The sequence below is a fragment of the Mustela lutreola genome, chromosome 10 (genome assembly GCF_030435805.1).
Source record: "Mustela lutreola isolate mMusLut2 chromosome 10, mMusLut2.pri, whole genome shotgun sequence".
In the NCBI taxonomy this organism is placed as follows: domain Eukaryota; kingdom Metazoa; phylum Chordata; class Mammalia; order Carnivora; family Mustelidae; genus Mustela; species Mustela lutreola.
The window spans coordinates 49,405,757-49,427,042 of record NC_081299.1 but is presented as its reverse complement, the minus strand read 5'-3'; the positions used below and the strand labels follow the sequence as shown (position 1 = coordinate 49,427,042).

Sequence of the window (21,286 nt, the reverse complement as noted above, 5' to 3'; positions counted from 1 at the left end):
CCTATCAACCCTCTCCCTCAGGGGCAGAGGAAGAAGGTGAAAGAAAATCTTAAGCAGACTCCACTCCAGGCTCAATCTCACAACCCTGAGATCATGACTAGAACCGCAACCAAGAGTCAAACTCTTAACCACCTGAGCCACCCAGGTGCCTCTGCCTTAATTGCTTTCCTAGGTCTGTGCATTTTCTTTCAAAGACTTGTCTGTTTATTTGAAGTCTGTGCTCTCCTACCTCACCTAGTCTGCAAGGTTCATGAAGACAGGGACCATGGCTGCCCTGCTAACTACTGTATAATCTGGACGAGGCACAGGGTAGGTACTCTGTAGATATTTGCCAAATAAATAAATGAACGAATAAAATAAAGGCCCAGCTTCTTGGATATGAGAGGGGCTGACCTGTCCACTTCCTGGAGGAGCTTTGTTATTGCTACCACGTTTTAGAGAACCTACTAAGTCACTGTTTAAGCAGGCTTGTGATATGGGCCTTATTATACTCAAGCTTTTATATAAGGCAGCTGAGGCTCAGAGAGGACAAGTAGCTTGCCTACGATCCCCCACATTACAAATGGCCATCCCTAGGTGAGAATGCAAGTTTGCCTGGCTCCAAAGCTGAATTTTGTTTATTATATTATTATTATTATTTTGAGAGAGAAGGAGCACATGAGCAGGGGAGTGGAGGGACAGAGAAAAGAGGGAGACAGGGAATCTTAAGTAGGCTCTCCACCCAGTGTGCAGCCCGACTCGGGGCTCGATCTCACAACCCTGAGATCATGAATTGAGCTGAATCCAAGAGTCGGATGCTTAACCAACTGAGCCACCCAGGTGTCCCTGTTCATTATTTTATGGGGCTTCCACTGTATATCAGAAACTTTCTCTATCAGAAATGTCACCGTGCCCTTGCATGCATCAGATAATTCAGGCTTTGGCTTTCTAAAGACTACACACCTTCTCAGTGGAAGAGCCAGCTCTTGATAAAACTTTGCTGACTCTTAAGTCAGAGCTTTGCATTCCAGCTTCACCCTTGGACACCCCTTGGCTATGCACTCTGCACTCTGGGGTTTCAAGGCTCCTGCCCATGCACCAGCAGAACTCTGGGCCGCATGGGGTAAAAGAGAAGCCATTACAACACCCATGCACCACGATTCCTGTTTTTTATTTTATCCCTCGTAACCGAGAACAAAGCTCATTTCACCAAAATGTTCTGGTGCCAGGGGCCCCATGAAACTCCCGTTTTCAATCACTTGCACATAGTGAAGTGGAGACAGTTAGAGCACTCTAATTACTGAGCCGGTGGGTCCTGCTGACACCTGTAAGACATTTGGAGCAGTGCAGGAAGTAAGGCTTCCTTTCCAGTTTACATCACCATTTAATCTAATTATTCCTTCCAGTTTAGCTTTCACATATTCCATCAAAGAAGAGATTGCTCATTTCCTTGTGAAACTGTATACATCCACTGTAATGCGATTTTTTTTTTTTTTTTTTACCTCATAAGTAATCTGAGATTTCCTAACCTTCTCCCCCTACTGTATTCTCTGGTTAATGTATAAACTTGGGAGAAGTTTCTTGACAGAGAAGTCAAGAGGGTCTCACCTGGGGGAATAGCATTTACATTTCAGAGAATTTGAGAGCTCAAAGGGGCCTTTCATGTCCTCAGCTGCATTAAGTCCTTCATCTTCTAACTAAGGAAACTGAGGCCCCAACAAGGGAAGCCAATCCCTTGTCAGACCCTTCCTGAGCGCCCTCTGTGTGTGAGACTCCAGGAAAAAGTAGCCCATTTCCCTGGACCAAACCCCTGCCCTCAAGGAGCTTGTATCCAGAGGAGAAGAGAGAAATGACTGTCATTGAAAATGATCAATGAATCTCAAATGCACAAAGTAATGTGTAAAAGAAGTACAGTTTTTTTTTCAATTAAATTCAAAAAAATTTATGGCAAATTCCCTGAGTGATGCTTTAAATGAATTGTAAAGAGTGAAAAAGCTTTCACTATGTAAAGAGTGAAGAAAAAGGATTCCAGGTAGAAGGAACAAGGGAATGGTTAGAGCAATGGAGACATGTCTGAAACATCTGGAGTAGGCAGATGAAGAGAGAATTCAGTCAAAGAAGAAGTGAGAGTCAGGGGAGGGTCAGACTCTGGTGGAGACTGTGTTAAGAATATCTTCTTGAGGTCATGCGTGGATATGCTATTTGCCCTTCTAAATCCGCTCTCCACCGTTGTGTCCCATGCTCTGTGTCCTAGGGGGCTGATATCTCCTTGCCCTCTGATTTTGTTTGGGTTTCCCCTATAGGTGGCATCAGGGGAGATGGGTGCATGTGAGGAAAGAGGTCGGGGTTTCATTCCCTGGACTGCTTCCTGGATGGGTGGTAGGCTAGCAAGATGTGCTATGGAAGGCCACAGTGAGGTGGTCATCTCCTATAGGTTTCCTTTCACATGGCCCTTTAGGATTAGCGATGGTAACACACTTGGCTTTTGCCAGTTTCAAGTCACTCCTGGTCTTGCCCTCTCCTGCCCTTTCCATGATGAACAGTTCCTTCATTAAACTCCCTTCAGTGACTCTACTGGAGTTTTCTATCTGTTTCCTTCAGGGTCCTTTAAGAAGGCTCCTACTCTAAAGGGCATCCTGCAATGGAGAAGGCTTTCAGAGTGAGGACATCAGTGATGTGCATCAGTGGCTATAGCTACTGAGGGTCAGATAGAGGGAAAGGTAGCTGGGGGCCTAGTGGAAGACCCTCTGAAACCCCACAAAAGTATACATGACAAGTAAGTCATCTCTTAACACCTGGCAGGCCTGGAGATCTCAAAGCTGTCTTATGAAGGTTCCTATCAAGGAGGAACTTTCCTACACATTCCCTCCACCCCATTTCCCCAGCCCTGTGCCCCAACCACAGAGGGGCCAGATGTCACAATAAGCAAGCCCAGGGAGGAGACAGAGGGGGTCAAAATCAGGGACACCCATTGTGTGGAGGCATGCTACCCGCCTCCTGTAGCTGACCCAGAAGATTGAAGTATTGGTTGATATATCGGCATCTCAAAGTTGAGTTATTGTATGAGTTGTCAGAAAAGTCATAGAACTGTTTGAGTTTTCCACCAGGTGCAGGGGAATGACTTTGACCCCTCCCAAACAAATTTATAAGGATTATTGGAAATCACACGCCCACAAGTGCTTTCATGTTTACTCTCCATGTAATCTCCATGTATGTCTTCAACATATTGGTTTTATGATTTTAGGAAATGCCACAAACTAAAATTCTACTGTGAATTGACAAGTTATCTATTTCACTGTGTTGGGCTTGCTGGACCATGAAACTCTTTTTGAGTAGCTCTTAGGTAACTGGTGTTTTTTGCATGTGCTTTGGAAAATATTACTTCTGATTCCAAATACACAAGTAAGTAAGTAAAAAAGAAATTTTTTTTTCCTTCCTAGGGAGGACATTGGAGTAGCTGGTTCAGGTTGTTATGATGAAGCAGTCTACCCCATGGTATGATTTGATCCTAACAATATAGTAAATAAAAAATTGATGCTCAGACCAGAAAGTTATAAAAAAATATCATCACAGAACATTTTGCATACCTGCCATGTTACAGAAATAGTTAAGTTACACTAATAATGTGGATGCTTTGTATTCCTTTAATGAGCTCTGAGACCCCCACCGTTCCCAGAGAGTCCTGGGAGGGGCCTCCTGGGCATTAAAGGGAAGGCATTAAAAGAATAATGAGTATTTGTCTACCATGTAGTAGCCATCTACATGAACTACTGTGGACTTTGCATTATAAAGTCATGTCATAATATTGCAGCTGATTTAAAATACTTGCTAGAATCATGGAAATAAAGCAATAAATGAAAGCGAGGAAGAAAAAAGTATGAAGTATAAACTTTCCTAGAGAGGCCTTGATATTCGCTGTTTTAGTTACTTTTTTGTTTCAAGTTTTAAAAATTCTAGTATGGGGGTGCCTGGGTGGCTCAGTGGGTTAAAGCTTCTGCCTCTGGTCATGATCTCAGGGTCCTGGGATGGAGCCCCGCATCGGGCTCTCTGCTCAGCGGGGAGCCTGCTTCCCCCCCACCTCTCTCTGCCTGCCTCTCTGCCTACTTGTGATCTCTCTCTCTCTCTGTCAAATAAATAAATAAAATCTTAAAAAAAAATTCTAGTTAGTTAACGCATATGGTAAAATTGGTTTCAGGTGTAGAACTTAGTGATTCATCACTTACATAAAACACCCAGCGTTTATCACAACAAGTGGCCCCCTTAATACCCATCAGCCATCTAACCCATATCTTGCCCACCTTCTGACCTCCCTCCATGAACCCTCAGTTTGTTCTCTATAGTTAAGAGTCTCTTGTGATTTGCTTCCTTCTCTCTCCTTTCTCCCCTCCTCTGTGTTCGTTCACCTGTTTCCTTCTTCCTTCTGTCTGTCCGTCCATCCTTCCTTCCTTCCTCTTTTTTTTTTAAGAATTTATCTATCTATCTATCTATCTATCTATTTATTTATTTAGAGAGCGCACTCAAGAGGGAGCAGGGGCAGAGGCAGAGGGCGAGAGAATCTCAAGCAGACTCTGTGCTGAGCACAGAGCCCGACGTGGGGCTTGACCCAAGAACCCCAAGATCATGACCTGAGCCGAAACCAAGAATCAGAGGCTCAACTGAGCCACCCGGGCACACCTTCCTGTTTTGTTTCTTAAATTCCACATCCGAGTGAAATCATATGGTATCCGTCTTTCTCTGACTGCCTTATTTCGTGAAATTCCCCTTTGTATGAATAATGGTAGGCTGACAAGCAGACCGTTGTAGACCCTTCATGGAGTCCCTCAGACTTCCATTGTTTACTCTTTTTCCTATCAAAAAGAGTCAAATGTTAAAGGTGTGGGTGCTAGGGCAGCAACTACCACAGAGAAGGTGTTCACAACCCATTTGTTGAATGAATGATTCAGCCAGCACCTTCCTCTTACAGATACGACAAGGGCACTAGCGTGCCATTTCTGTCCTTTCTCTGCTTGGTGTCACACTGGGAACACTATAGACTTTAAGTCTAAACTTCACAAAATCTCTGTGAGGCAGGAGTTAGGAATCCCACTGTGGGGATAAGAAGACTGAGGCCCAGAGAAGTCACACAGCTGGACTTAGCTCCCTGCCAACATTAAAGAAAAATGCAGAATAACATCCCTGTTCGTGGGTTTGTTGGACTGTTGCCCATTTAGTCTAAGACAGGGACCATAAAGCAAATTGGAGAATGTGAGTTTTGGGCCCAGTGGTTCTTACCACTTTAGGAAACCAAGTATAATACTTGATGGGTATTTTCCAGGTTGTGAAGTTACAAGATGCTGGGAAGGAGGCCTTAGAATTGAGAGAACAAAGTAAAGAGAGAATGATGCTTCAGTATTTGACAGCATTATGAAATAGGGAGGGTTTGCCTTTGGGGCTCCCCCTCCCCCATCACTATTTATTGCCTTCTGAATCCAAAGAGTAGACATTTAATGGCAGGATTCTGGGCACAGCAGTAGGTAATAGAAGCACTGTTTAGGGTGTTCAGTCTGCTTCTTTCTTATGAGCATAACTTCTGGCATTCCTGTGGGGCTGCCAAGTTCATCTTCCCATTCAGTAAAAGACTCAGTTTTTGTGGTTTTAGTCTTATTTTACAAAAGCACATCTGAAGGCTTAGAGAATCAAGCCGAGCCAAGGTAGGGGCTGACTGCATTGTCCTGTGACCTTCAGGTTATGCATTCCTGATTCTTTTTTTTTTTTTTTTAAAGATAATATTTATTTGAGAGAGAGTGAGAGCCAGAGAGATTACAGAGGGAGAGGGAGAGGGAGAAGCAGACTTGCTTTTGAGCAGAGAGCCCTTCATGGGGCTTAATCCCAGGACCCTGAGATCATGACCAGAGCCCGAGGCGAGTGCTTAACTGACTGAGTGCTCCCATGCATTCCTCATTCTTGGGGAATACCATCACTCTTACTTTGTTCCTTTATTCCAGGTCATTGGGGATGTTTCTTTTATTTCTGGGGGAATATTTCTTTAAATGAAGCTTATTTAAGCAGATCATGTTTACAGTCAGTCTCTACTTCATTACCAGTTCTGACCTCATCTCATACTATCTTCTCCCCATTCATTCTGTTCCAGCCACCTGGCCTCCTTGATGTTCCTGGGGTGCACTAAGCAGGCTTTACCTTAGCCTTTACACTGGCTATTCCCTCTCTTCCCCACGACACCAGCATAGCTTATCACTCATCTCCCACAGCATCTGACTCAAAAGTCAACTCTTCAGACTCAACTTGCCTGATCACCCCCACCCTTTTTTTCTTTTTAAAGATTTTATTTATTTATTTGAGAGAGAGAGTGAGTGAGAGAGAGCATGAGCGAGGAGAAGGTCAGAAGGAGAAGCAGACTCCCCATGGAGCTGGGAGCCCGATGTGGGATTCGATCCTGGGACTCCGGGATCATGACCTGAGCCGAAGGCAGTCGTCCAACCAACTGAGCCACCCAGGCGTCCCCTGATCACCCCTTTTAACGTTGGACCCTTTCCTCACTACTACTCCTTTCTCCCCCTTCCCTGTTGTATCCGCTATACTCAGAACAATGCCTGATGTAGAGAAGGTACTCCAAAATTTTTAATAAATTAATGAATTCAAGCAGCCTCGGGTTTTTTGTTTTTGTTTGTTTGTTTAGCAACCTCAGTTTTAATTAGATTTTCAGCAACCATTCAAAATTCTGAAGTGCCTGAGCCTTGGTGGCACTGTTCCTGCTGCTCAAACACTTCCCATCTTTATTCAGCTCCTTGTTGCTGGCCAGCTTGCCGTCAAGGCCTCGGCTAACAGGGCCAAAGAGGAAGATGGCCTTCATCAACTGTAGTGAAAATGCTAGGAATGGCTGTGCATCTTGAATCAATTCTTTTCTACTTTCTTTTTTTCTTTAAAGATTTATTTACTTATTTGAGAGCGAGAGAGAGAACATAAGTAGGGAGGAGGGACAGAGGGAGAGGGAGAAGCAGACCCCTCCAATGCACAGGGAACCCTATGTGGGGTTCAATCCCAGGATCCTGAGATCATGACCTGAGCTGAAGGCAGACGCTTAGCTGACTGAGCCACTCAAGAGCCCCAATACTTTTCTATTTTAACTAATCCTCCTAAATCCCCTATTAGTCCGACTGAAGAGAACCAATAGCTCACAGTTGAGTTTGGTCTTCAATGTTGAGTCAACATTTAAGTCAACCTTCATTTTTATTAGTCTTTATTTTATGGTCAAGGGAGGGAGTTATGGAGCAGGAACCTTTGGGTCTAAATCCTTGTTCTGTCGTATATCAGCAGGCTCTCGGAGAAACGACTTCACCTCTCAGTCCTCAGTCCCTCTTGGTGAAGGGAGGACGGTAACAGCTACATCATGCGGTTGTGGTGAACATTAACCCGGTTAATGTGTGTGAAGCACTTAGAAGCGTACGTGTTCCGCAAGTGTTAGCCATCTTCCGAGTCATCAGAGGAGAACACTGCCATCTTCCTGTTGAGCAGACGTGGAGGCAATGCAGCCCCTCCCTACCCCCCTGCCCTTCAGCTCTTAGCTATCCACATCAGCTACAGGCCTCAGCTCTGGTGGGAATCATGATTTCCGGGGTCCTTTATCACTGTAGCGGAAGGAGGTGAGGAGACAGACATGCCCAATAAAAGCAGGTCACTGAAAACAACCCTCCGGCTAGCCTGGCTGGGTCCCCAGCAGTTATGCCTGCCTGGGGCATCCCTACCCCCTGGTAGCCACTGCCCTTGGACTCCCCATGCCTGCTGGCTGGAGAAAAGTCCGCACTCAGTGCTCTTGCCAAGTGAGGGGAGAGAGGCAGGCTGGTGCGTGGCCCAGCCCCGGGACACAGGAGCCTGTTGCCCCAACTGAGATAATTTTCTTGTCACAGGGCCTGATAGCCTCACTCGAAGTCATCTTCAAACTGGTGTTCTGAAACAGGGCCAAGTCCCCAAGCCTGAATTTCCAGGCTGGGAAGCTGGTGTTCCCTAAAATGCACCTTTCTAAGAAAAAGGAAAAAACTTAATACAGCTGTACAGTTTGCCAGGGAGAATTAAGTGTCAGTATCTTTTTTTTCTAATTTTTTTTTTTTTTTTTTTTTTGAATTGGCTATTTGGATGTAGACAGGGAGCTTCAGAGTCTTTTGCAAAAACAGGAAGAAAAAAAAAAAGGAAAAAGAAATCCCCTACCTCCCTGGGGAGACATTTGAGGGATCGTCCAGCCTGAGGGAAGTTTGAATGCCAAGAAAGCCGTGTTCTGAGAATGTGGGCACGGTGGGCAAGATCTGGGCAGCTGCGCCGCTACTGATCAGCTTTCTATTCAAACCCACTCTGGCAGAGGGGAAATGTTCTTTCTTTTTTCTTTCATCACTTTCTTTTAAAGGAAAGGGGAAGAAAAAAAAAAAAAAACCCAAACCAAGAAACAAATCCCACCGTGAGAGATCCAGAGACCTCCCGACGTCACTCGAGAGGGGAGACCTAGGTCATAATCAAAAGTTGGTTTCTGGGGACCCTCCCCACCCCGGCCTCCCCTCCCTCCTCCCCCACCCTACAATCAAAGCTTTGCTCTAAAAGGCAGCTCAGACAATGGATCAGATGCCAACCATGTGAAGTGCCCAGAGGCAACTCCAAAACACCCGGCCCACCAGCGGGTAGAGGCTGCCAAGGAGCCAGATGCTGTAGCTTTAAAAATATCTTCAGCTGCTTGGCATGTGCAGTTGCAGGCTGGTGCCTGGGAGAAGGAGCAGGCCAGGTCTGGGACAGCCAGGCCGGCCGGCGGCAGCAACCCGCCTGTATGTAATGGAGAGCGCCTCTAGCCACAGGGCTGCCCATTTGGCCTTGTTAAATCACCCCCAGCATATGGTGAGAGACATCTGCCCAGGATTTGGACCTCACAGACTGGAAGAGGAGGGCTCCGCACAGACACTTTGAGGCTGGAGAGGGTGGAGGCAGCTGGGAAGGCGATTCTAGGGCAAGGGCCTCACTTCGAGGAGCCGGGATTCTGAGAAAGAAGGGACTGGCTCAAGGTCATGCAGTAGCCTACGGTTAGATCTGTAGGGGACAATTCATTTCGGTTCTTTGAGCCTCTGTTTATTTATCTGTGAAGTGGGGTGGACAAATAACTTACAGCCTGGATCTGAGGGTTCGATGAGATCATGTAAGGGAATGGGCCCTGCTCAGTGCATTTTAGTCGAACGTATTTCTCGGTATTCAGGGTATAAGGGTCAAAGGCAGCCACTGACAGTGTTACATTTTCAAGAGGCTTCAGAAAAGATCCAATACCTTCCCAAATCCTGCTCCTGCTGCTTAGGGCTGGAGGGAACTGCATTCTTCTGGCCGCTGTTTGAGTCCAATTACAATGCAGCCTCACTTGCAATGGATAAAAATGTGAATCGTGGAAGGCTGACTTCTAGGTAAGTTTCCTTTTTTAGGGGCAGTGGTGAGTTTCAGTGCACGCTTTGTGGGAAGCCTTAGAAACTAGGAAAACTAGGAGGGGAGCCAACACCTTCCCTGGAAAGTCGCCCTTAGCCTCTCGGAGCCATTTAACTTCCCTCTACCTCAAACCTCAACTTCAAAATGGAAATTATGGTTTTGTTTTTTCTTTTTGGTGATTATCTTTGCACCACTACCCTCCCATTAAAAAAAGCCACCAGGAAGTAAATTCTTAAGGAGGGCAATGGCCCAGGCTGGAATGTAGTGGGAAAATATACCCCAAAGTGGCATTAAACTAGGAGAAATTCACACAAAAACCCTTGTGGACTTTGGCTCTGTGTGGTATTATGAGGTACAACACTCTTCCCTGCCCTTGCATACAAACACTTCATAAATACCTCTGGAGAATATGACCTAGCCCTGGAAGTATCCGGAATTCCTCCCATATCAAGTCTAAAGACTTTCCAATACAGTGATATTATTACTCTTTCTTCACAACCGGGAATATTTGTGATGGCTTTACCAGTCTTTATCTTCACCTGTCTCCAATCCCAACAGCTTCTAATTCCCATTAGAGAGACCAGTGTTTCCAGGTTCCACTGTAGATGAGGGACATATGGTAAATTTTGTTTAAGGATGGGCCATAAGACCTATATGGATCCAGAGGGACCCTTTGTTTTTTTTGGTTTGGCTTTATTTTGTTTTTTTCCTTGGGGGGTGGATTCTGGGACTCTTCCTTGTTCTGTATGAATGGTGAAGTAACTCAGAAATATCCCTGCCTTAGGATTCCGAAAAAGGCAAAATGGAGAAACTGGGCCACTCCGTGTTGCTGGATCAAGCCATAACTGAAGACAGTGCTACCTTTGGACTTTTTACTTGTAAGAGCATTTTATAATTTACATATATTTCACTTATATGTATAATATGCATATTATATTTGTAATTTAATCCTGTTGGAGTCGTGTTTTCCATAATGAGCATGTGAAAATATCCAGATGTGTTCAGGAAGCCCTAAGAGGTTATTGACATTCAGCCCTGGCTTATCTTTAGATTGTCAATTAAGACTTAAAGTCTTATTGGTTTGTCACATATGTTACATGGCAAAGTCATTAGAGCTACTGGCTGAGTGTGCGGATCTTGTTCTTGGAGTATGAATAAGATGGTCTTCTTAGATTGGGAATGAGGATAAGTGGGGGCAAGTCCTCATCTGCCACCAAAAATGGTCTTCTGGTCCTTCATTTTTCCACTTGGACTGACAAGTGGGTTGTATTACATTAGGATTTGGCAAACTTCACTCATTTATATATTATTAAAATTTTTTCTATATTCTCCTGTGTTACTATTTACTTCATATTTTTCTTTAAATTAACCCATTTCCTTCATTTTATAAATCATTTAGGAGTAAGATAAAATGTGTATTATTAAAAAATGGAAAAGCCAATGTTTAATACATGTATACATAAGTACATAGTTATTAACATAAAAAAATGCTTGTGTACCACTTAAAATTACCTTGCATCTGATCCACTGGGAAAGTCTAGGAGTCAATCGATGTTTTTCTAACTGTGTTTTTATGGGCTAGCTTATTTAAGTTTAAATTATTTGCAGTGTTACATGCGAATTTAATTTTGTAACACATTTTTAACTATTTTGATAATTGAGATAAAAATCCATGATCTACTTAAGTATATGTGTATACATATTATATTTATTTATTTATTTTTAAAAAATCTTATTTGAGAGAGAGAGAGAGAGAACATGAGCAGCAGGGGGAGAAGGAGTAGCAGACTCACTGCTGAGCAGGGAGTCTTATGTGGGGCTTGATCTCAAGAACCTTAGATCATGATCTGAGCTTAAGTTAGATGCTTAACTAACTGAGCCACCCAGGTGCCCTTACATATTACATTTAGAGACCACGATCATAATTATTTATGCTGATAGGTTACTAATTTTTGTATGAACTCAGAAGAAAACTTAAACAATATCTATGGATGTATATTAATTTTATTTCAAAAATAATTCTCATCAAAATTTTAATACAGAAGACTAATCACAATAGGGTAACAATCTCAATAACCACAGAATCTCTTTGATGTTAAAAAAGTAAGAATACGGGGCACCTGGGTGGCTCAGTGGGTTAAGCCGCTACCTTCGGCTCAGGTCATGATCTCAGGGTCCTGGGATCGAGCCTCACATCGGGTCTTTGCTCAGCAGGGAGCCTGCTTCCCCTCTTTCTCTGCCTGCCTCTCTGCCTACTTGTGATCTTTCTCTCTGTCAAATAAATAAATAAAATCTTTTTTAAAAAAAGTAATAATACGTGTTTGTATATACATTCTAAATTCTTATAAATATGTCACTGATTAGGACTACCATAGCTCTGCAGGGGTCTTTCTGGAATTAGGATTTTTAACCTGAAATTGTATAAGTGAGTCACAGGTACCCCAGATAAATGTCAAGTTAACATCAGATCAGTTGTTTTGGCCAGTCCTTTTACCAAACTGTAACATTCTAATGGAGAAACTTCAGACATGCTAATCTCCATGATTCACATTATGGACCACTTTAGAGTTAGTGTAAATTTTGGGCTCCTCCTGTCTGATTTTCATATTTATGTCAAAGAATACAGAGAACCCTCGTTAAGTGTTGTTACTGATTCAACTCTGAAACTGAAATGTCTCGCTATCCTGCCTTGAAGCTTCTGGCCCAGATTAAATGAAGAGTATCTTGAGATTGTGACTCAAGCTGTTAAGAAAAAACAAACAAACAAAAAGCCCACAGATGTTACCACTTTCACTACTTATCAGTGCAATCACAATTTTCGTAAGGCCACGTCTGCAAAACAAAACACCGAAAGAAAGAAGATACTGGGGCTGTGACTGCAAACATCACCTATCACTCCAGTATTAAATGTTGGGGGTGAATCTGAAGAAACTCATTGCTCTTTATGGTGGAACTTGAAGAAGTTAATATTATCAGTTCGAAATTATAAAACAACATTTTCTCAGTATGATACCAGTATATATGTCCACACACATAAACCCACATCCACACGTCCACACTCAACTATTCTGAAAGCCACGTGATCTTTAAGATGTTTCCTCTTGGGCCGAGAAACCTCAAAACTGCGGCTGGGAAAAAGAATACAAAAATGTCAGGTAACATTTATACAGTGCTTTTCTGAGGCACAAAGTGCTTTCGCTCCAAGGACGACTATGAATCTCAACCTTGAACCTTAGTCTTACTTTTTCTGCAAAGCTTCCCCTCCTTCCCCCCCAAGGCAGCATTGCATGACACGGCATTTTGGAATTGTTACTTTGCACGGTTGTCTCTGCCCCAGGACTGTGAACGCCTCATAGGAACAGACATTGCTGTGTTTTCTGTGCCTAGTCTTGTGTGGAGTATCTGCTTAAGAAATGTTCCAAAGCTCCAATGAATGAATGAAAAACCGAGCCCTGGATGATTAAGTTCTATTTTTTTTTTTTTCTCATCAGCTCAGCACATGTCTTCCCCATCAGGAATATTTATTAAGTAACAGCATATGTTGTCCTCATGAAAGAATATTTATTAAGCAACAAATTTGCACATAAAATTTGGCAACGTACCACTCATTCTGACATCCATCCTCTCCTCTCAGTCCTGACTATCCAAGTTCATGTCCTTAAAAGCTTTCCTCGGTTTTTTTCGTTGAACTCTTATCAGTACACATCTGACCCATCCCTACCTCTGTGCCTCTGTGCGTGTGTTTCTCTCCACCTGGAACACCTTTCCTCATCATTTCTGGATGGTCATTATTACCTGCACTTGAATCCTTTCTCATGGTCTCTTCTGGCCCAGCCTATGCTGGAGGTTATGGAATTCAGATATGCCATTTCCTGAAGCTCTCCAAGGGAACAGATCACTCTATTACCATGTAATAGTCACTTAGAAACAGGCCTTCTTTCCTCTTCTGGATTTTGCTCTCCGTGGGGGAAGAATTTGCACCAAATTATTTTTGTGTTTATCAGAATACCCAAAGCCTATAGTGGATGCTGGAAAAATATTTGGTGGAAGAATAGTGTGTCTGGTCCCTGTGGTTCATTCTGCCTCTCTCTGAAACAACTGATAAGACTGTCACCATCAGATTTACACTAGAATCCTGGAATCTTGAATCACGTGTACTCACTCCCACGAAGAACACAAAAGGAAATTATTCCTGCTTTTCGTTGATTCTTACTTACGTGTTACTGGCTGCCTACCCCTGTGGGGGTTACTCAGTTTTTCTAATTCCCCAGCTTTTCTTCCCTAATCATGGCTCATAGCATATAGCTGAAGAGTGAAATGAACTCCTATATGTAGAGGGCCTGGCACATGGCAAAGCTTGACTAGTATTACTATTATTATTACTATTACTATTATTATCCTCTATTATTAAAACCGTGGTTGTTGTTATTGCCAAAAGATGCTATAGAAAAAATCTGGGAAAATTGGAAATTACAGGCACGTGACTAAAGAGAGGAAGGTTAAAGCCGCTTTGTAGCTGACAGAACCAGTCTCTTCCAACGGAGACCTCCCTGAGAGTAGGTTCTGCGTCTTTTCTGTCTCGGCATCCCTAGCACTTACCAGAACGCTTTGTACAAAAAAGGGATGTATTGGAAGCTTTCTGATGGGACCATATGCATCTTTTGATTATGTGAACAATAACTTTGGTATAGTGAACGTTCGCGGGGTGACAGGCAGTGGTCCAGATTCTTTACAAACTGTCTCGTGTGTTCCACACAACCCTCCTGCTGGAATGAGCTACCCTACTACTTTGTGGCAGAGGCCACAGAACTTGTCTGTGTTTGCACAGTGAGTCGGTGGCAGGGCCCTGATGAAGATGCAGGTCTATCTGATTGTAAAGCCCACTGCCCAACCCACGGCGATGCACACTGCAAGGTTGCCCCACAGTATTAGAAGGTTCATGGAATATTCCAGGCTCCGAGCAAAGGAGGTGACAGTCTGGATGATGGGAGACAGAGAAGGAAGCTGCAGTCCATTGCCTTTAGGGACTGATTTCCTTGGAGAGGGACCTGAGGGGGTGAGGCAGGCGGAGGAAAACTGGAGATCACAAAGAGAATTCCCTATCCAGGCCAGCTAGGGAGCCAGGCTGCTCTGTTTCTTGCACAGCGCATTTCCCCCAAACCGGGGCTGCTCCCCCCGCCTCCTGTTTCCCTCAGAGATTTCCTGACAGGCCCCCGATCAAGGTCAGCAGTGGCCCACTGCAAGGCAGGCCCAGGCACACGCGCTTGGTAACAGCAGTGCTAATGGGAACTTGGCCCTGCCCCAGGCGGGTATGGAAAGCGGCTCTTGGCTCTTGTAAAAAATCCTTGGTCCAGGCTGGTTTTTCCACAAAGAGAAATTCACCGCCCTGAAGAAATGCTATCGCCTGTTCCTGGTGCCAAACTCGAGGAAAATCAAGTCGTGAGACTCTCTCTTCTGCCTGGCTGAAATGACAGATAGCGAAAGAGCTTTCAGTTTCCTCTCCCCCAAAAAAGTCTGCCAGAGATATAAATATTTAAAAACAGGAGCTAGACTGAGAGGGTTAGCTTTCCCCGTGTCTTCTTTGGCAAGCGTTCTATCCACCCACCAGATATCATTTTATTCTGTGTAATGGAATGGCAGTTCTGGGTCGCACAGCCCAACTTCTGACACACTGCGTGGAAAAAAAAAAAAAAAAAGACTGTGACCCTTGTAAACTATTTTTGTCGTTGGAAACAGATACAGACCCAGGTTGTGAATGCCAGATTGAACATAGCTATGAGCGGTTTCAGTGGTGGGTTTTTTTTTTTTTCTTTTTCCTGCTGTTCCTTATTTTCATCTCCTGCTAAGAGGTCCCCTCTCTCATTTTTGTCCAGTAGGATAACGCCTCTTTTCCCGGTACCCAGGATTTATTTATTTATTTACGTAGCTGTTCTCATCTCAAATTGGTTAAACAAAGTGCAGGTCTGTAATAACCGTGTTCTCTGAATTTCTTTGTTTCTCTCACGTGGCCATCCCTGAAACTCTAACAGATACAGGAAACCATTCAAAGTTATTCATTCTCTTTTTCCTGTAGAGACATGAGTGCAAATCTCCATGATATTAAAGAGGTTTAAATCATCGCCGGTGACCTTCACGAATCTCGGTCTTTATACTTTTAGGTGGATTAGAGGAAACTAATGAGGATTTTGAAACAAGCTTTGGACTAAAACTCTCATCATGCAAATCCATTGAAAAAACCCATAACTTGCAAGCACAATTAACCCTATCCCTAGCTCTCACGGTGCCGTCTCTGATTCATTATATTTCCTCTTATTTTACTTTCTTCATAAAACGATAATAACAACCAGTGCCACGGGTATGTTTCTCTGTCATCAGATTCCATGGTCCTGTTCTTTCTTTTTCTTCTTCTTCTTTTTTTTTTTTTTTTTTGGTTCTAAATTGCTCTGTCCTCAGAGTCCTTTTTAATATGGTTTAGGACTCACAAGAGTTAATAGGCAAGGGTGGGGGGAGGAACCCACTTGTTTTAAGCCTGGAGCCTGTCACCTTTTCTTGGCAATTACACTGCTAATGGCTGGATCCCAAGCAAAGTGGCAAAGAATATCTCTTCTCACGTTCCCAACTCACAGTGCATTCCCAAATACCAGATGGTGTTTTTGGAATCCATTTCACTATGTTTGATATGACAATACTTTTGTATAATGTTAAATTATATATAACTATTGCAAATAGCTGAGATCAGAACAACCAAGAAGCGGAAAATTAGACACAAGAAGGAAAGATAGAAACTAAAGACTGTGGACTTTCATCTGCCCCCATTGTGTCCTGTTTCCCTTAGATTTTCTTTTAATCTGAAGAGGATTGGCAGGCGGAGGCTGGGTGCGGGGCGACAAGGAGGGGGGGTGCTGGAGAAGCGTGGGGGGTGGGGAGGAGCAAAAAGTAAAGCCTCTGTGTTGTTGCAGGGAAATTACATCAAATTGGGATCCTCTCGCTGCTAGAGTTTGGTACACATCATGAAAAACTTGCCAGACGTTTCGAGAGCAGCGTCATCTCATTTCAATGGCCAAAAACCTCAAAATAAGCCAAAGAAGACTGATAAGGCCTCATGCTCAACCCCTTTGGAAGCTGTATGGTGTTTTTATTCTGCTGGGAGGGACAAGCAAATTAATTACCAGATCTTAAAACCTCAGTCACTGCCTTAGGAGCCATTAGAAGGACAGCGAGAGAGAAAACAAACACAGACTCAAGACGGTACAAAGGAATTCGACACAAACAGTTGAGAGGCTTTTCTGAATTTGGGGGCACACGGGTAGATGGTTGTGATTTCTAAAGCAGCAGCTAGAACTGGACCCTAGGAATTTAAAAAAAAAAAAAATCTCAAAGAATCCACCCTTGAAAAACCTGGGTAACACCAATGGAGCCGTATTGCCACCCCAGATGGCCAAATGGGGTAAACATATCACTTTAATTTAAATTTTCTGGCTATTTGACAATAGGCAACCTCTGGTCCTTTCCCAACCTTCAGACACTGCTGATCTCCCCATTGAGGACCTATTGACTTCAACCCAGAGCGAATGCATTACAGCCAAGTGATAAATTGCTTAAAATTATTCTTCAATGAAAACGCTGGAAACCTCCGATGTGGCTTTTTGAATGGAGGGTGGGCAGGACAATTTCCAAACTGTCCGGATCAGAGATGCTTTCAGCCGATTGATTCTTTCTTCAGCAGCTACGTTGCTAACCTGCAGAGCCCATGGTCCGCATGGCACTGAGGGCTTACCCAATTCATGCTGCTAAAGAAGGGTTTTTCCCTACCGCCAGTCCTTGCTCCGGGCTACCCTTCTCTCAACGACCACCCCCTCCCCCACTACATCCCCCTCCACGCTCCCCCACCCACCATATAGCCAAATCGTGCTCCCTCCCCGGAAAGCTCCTACAGCTCCAGTGACTACTACATAATTAACAATAACTTGTAGTAATGCAATTTAAGAGTCCTTTTAATGGGCAGCGATGGTAGAATGTATAGCCCATCTTTCTTTGTCATCTGAGAAAAGCGGCCCCATGCAGAGCTGCTGGTTGCTGAGTGAGGCTTTGTTGTCTGCACCAGACACAGTACCAGCTGCACTGGCAGGTAGCCGAAGTGCAAGCAGATAGCTGCCAAACTATGCTATACAAAGGGAGCCGTGCCAGAGAGAAAGGGACCTTAGCAGGCCATGACCTTTGACCCCCAAGCCAGCATGGATCCCATATTCATCCCTTCCAGACAATTGCATCTTTCATTCCACCACAAACTATGATTAGAAAGGGGCCATTTGTGATGGGGAGGGGGTCGGTTAGCTTATAAGTTCCCAGCAATGGGGCTATTGCTTTTTTCTTCTATTTTAATGGTGACAATATTTTCCTTAAAACGGGGTAGGAGGAGATGAGCAATTAAACTAGGGAAAATTATAAAAGCAAAACAGTCACCCAGCCAATGGCGTGAGGCAAGGACTCAAAGAAAGTGAAAAGCGTGGAGACAATGACCATATGGCATTTAAAAAGTCAAACGGAAATTGAACTCTCACCTGATCACGGGGAAGCTTCCCACAAGCGGACTGCTGGAAGGGCGCGTTTTTAGGGAAATTGCTAACTTACTCAACACTGCTATATAATACTTCTTTCATCCCACCAGGAACGCTTTTGTTTGGTCAACTTAGATTAATGAGAAACTAACAGCTTGTATTTGAATATGTCCTAGCAAGTCCATTTTGTTCTTCTTTGAAAAACACCAGTGATCTCTGGAAAATGGCTTTTATTTTGTGTTTTAAAGCCATTCTATCTACATCAGGACTTATGAAAAGAAGCCCAAAGCCTCAAGTGAGGACCCACCTCAAAGTCAAGGCAGCCTTTCGGTCCCTACCTCGGAGCCATTCTGTCTGGTGGGCAGAGAAATCAGTTGTCAGCCTTACACAGCCTGAGTGTGCTTAGGAAACGTTCTCAAAGCTGCTGGAACGTAATGAACCGGAGTTTCAAATTCTACGTCTTTCCATAAAAGGAAAAAAAAGAAAAAAAAAAAGAAGCCTGTGATGTGCATTGGGGGGTCCACTCTGAGAGCTTTCTCAGTGGCAGAGAAGTTTCTGGAACAGGCCCCATTTGCTCTGTCTTCCCACTGAAGGCATGGATCCTTGGAGGCAGGGGAAACCACTGATACCTGCGGGCCAGCCTGAGGAGCCGCACCTGACTTCAGGCTTCCACGTGAAGCCGTCTGTTCTTTATTTTCCCTCTGTATGAAGCTAATGGAATTTGCAGTTGATTAACCTCAAACCTGGAGAAGGGATCCAGTCTGGGATTGCAGCCGGCAGGGCTAAGGGGACGGTGACTTGTACTTCTTAAGTGACTCAGACAGCAACAAGTTTTCTCCCACCAAAGCAGAGGCCCAGAGGAATGGATATGCAAGGGAGAGTTCCCTGGGTCCAAACAGCCAGCAGGCATGGAGGCAGATTGTGGTTGGGATCTGGGCTCCCAAAATAAAGCGCTGGCGTCTACATGACAAATTAACCCGGGAACCTGAATCTTTTTCCTTTTTTTTTTTTTTTAAGGTTTCATTTATTTACTTGTGAGAGAGAGATGGAGAGAGAGAGAGAGAATGAGCAGTGGGGAAGAGCAGTGGGAGGGAGGGAGAAAGAGGGAGAGAGAGAAGCAGACTCACCACTGAGCAGGGAACCTGCCCAATGTGGGGCTTGATCCCAGGACCCTGGGATCATGCTCTGAGCTGAAGGCAGATGCTTAACTGAATGAGCCACCCAAGAGCCCCCTGAATCTTCTAAAAAAAAAAAAAAGTCCCAAACACATGGAGGCTTTACCCTGTGGAGTAAAGCAGCAGTATGGTGGATAAAGCATGGACGGCAGAGTTAGATTGCCTGCCTTCGGATCCTGGCTCCGCTACTTATCAGCTGGTTGACTTTGAGTAAGTTACTGAACTTCTCTGGGTCTTAGTCTCCTCATCTGTCACCTGGAATTGTTGACTGCAATGAAGACTAATGAATTAATATTTGTAAGGTACTTAAGAATCATGCCCGGCCCATCGTAAGCTTATATGTAAAGATACGTGGATTTTTTTTTTTTCTCCAGGAAAATGTGCCCACACCTATTTTTCCTGTCAGTCATACTCTGATTCAAGAAAAATGCGGTATGACTTCACTAGCTTCTAAAGACAAAAGACAATAGCGTAGTGTATCCTGATACTCGGCTCAGCTAAAAAAATTTTTTTTTACAAAACTAACTCTCATGTTTAAAATAGTTGTGAGAGAAAGTAAAGGACATAGGTTTAAAATTTAAAAAAAAGATGTCGGGTACTTTCTTATTGTTCTGCATCAGACAGTAAAGGTTGCTGCTGAATTTTCCGAGGGGAAGCTTCCACATATGGTATATTTAGTGCATGAAATGTGGCAGTTGGATTCCTGTGTGTGTGTTTTTTTTTTTAAATTGTCATATAAACAAATAATTCCAAACATATTTCTTCTTCGTGGATTTGTTTCTATTTTGCAAATTGTTTCAGGCATCAATAAACAGGATTACACAAATGTGCATACAACTGTAAAACTCATTTAGTTTAGCAAGTGCTTCTCACATATTCATTTACTCAACAATGCTACTTTCAAGTCATGTCAACATTACTCCATTGCTGCCTCATGACTAATACAGTGTTACTTAAACCCATTTCACATCTTCCATCCCAGGAACACCACCAACCTTTTTGGTCTGGATCACCTGGTTTCTAATTAAAAAAATCCAACTGAGAAAGAGGTCTTCTGCTGGGTGTAGGTTCTTCCCCAGCACACTTGTGGGTCCCCGGCAAGGCTTTAAAATATAAGATCACTAACGTGGAGGCTCATTATAGGAGAAAAGCAAAAACTGAAAAGCACATTAGACCAATTAAGAGGCTGTGAGCGAGAGGCATATGGGTATCGAATAGTGTGATGGTTTCATTGTCCGCTTTTTATCAAGGAGGGTGAAAAGAATTTTTCACTTGTAACTGAATACTTTGCCAATTTCAGAATGTTCAGAATAGATCAGCAATATCCATGGATGCTAGAAACGCAACTGAAGCCCCACACCCTGAGCCTCATAACAGGGGAATCTGCTATTTAGTATGTCAGAGATTTCGAAACGTGCAGCCACTCTAACCACAGCAAACAGGAAAACAATACCCGTTATTCACTCAATTTTCTTGAGCTAAAAAAGGCGAATGATAACAACATATGCTCTAAATGTGACCCATGCAGTTTAGCTTAAAGGCAAAATAAGATAAAAGTCAGCATTGCACACAGAGTTTAAACAGAAACATACGTATCTATACACTTCCTTTCCCTCTCCATATGTTACCCTGTGGTGGAGATTATAATACTGTGCATCACACCTTTCACTCAAGGATCTCAAGCCCCTCTCAGAAATGAACACAAACCCGTTCGCCAGCCCTGGGAAGCAGGTGGTGAGTATTATTATTACCATTTTACAAATGGAGACACTCAGTGTTCCCAACTCCTAGTTGATTGAACTCAAGGCAGGCACTCTCTGTGTGTGTGTGTGTGGGGGGGGGGTGTTCTCTCTCTCTCTCTTTTAAAAAATTTTATTTTAGGGGCACTTGGGTGTCTCAGTGGGGTAAGCCTCTCAGTGTCCTGGGATCAAGCCCTGCATCAGGCTCTCTGCTCAGTGGGGAGCCTGCTTCCCCCTCTCCCTCTGCCTGCCCCTCTGCCTACTTGTGAGCTCCCTCTGTCAAATAAATAAATAAAAAATCTTAAAAATTTTATTTTAGCGTCAATACAAGTGAATTGTAGTCCTTAAAAGTGCTAACAGTTCAAGGATGTCATTGTAAAAGGATTTGCTT

At 43.7% G+C, this 21,286-nt stretch overlaps 1 protein-coding gene and 1 long non-coding RNA gene across 5 annotated transcripts in view; one reads left to right on the top strand and one right to left on the bottom strand.

Annotated features, from left to right (window-relative positions):
• The window catches only part of NFIA (nuclear factor I A), a 566,515-nt gene that overhangs the window by 518,759 nt on the left and 26,470 nt on the right, over positions 1-21,286 (bottom strand). The gene's annotated exons all lie outside the window — the stretch shown is intronic.
• On the top strand, positions 8,727-20,254 carry LOC131810372 (uncharacterized). 2 transcript variants are annotated; one of them, XR_009345560.1, is made up of 4 exons: positions 8,727-8,853; positions 9,302-9,404; positions 10,208-10,301; positions 16,383-20,254. It is a non-coding gene; the product is annotated as an uncharacterized LOC131810372 (long non-coding RNA). The 2 variants fall into 2 exon arrangements; XR_009345559.1 differs by having other exon boundaries at positions 8,727-9,404.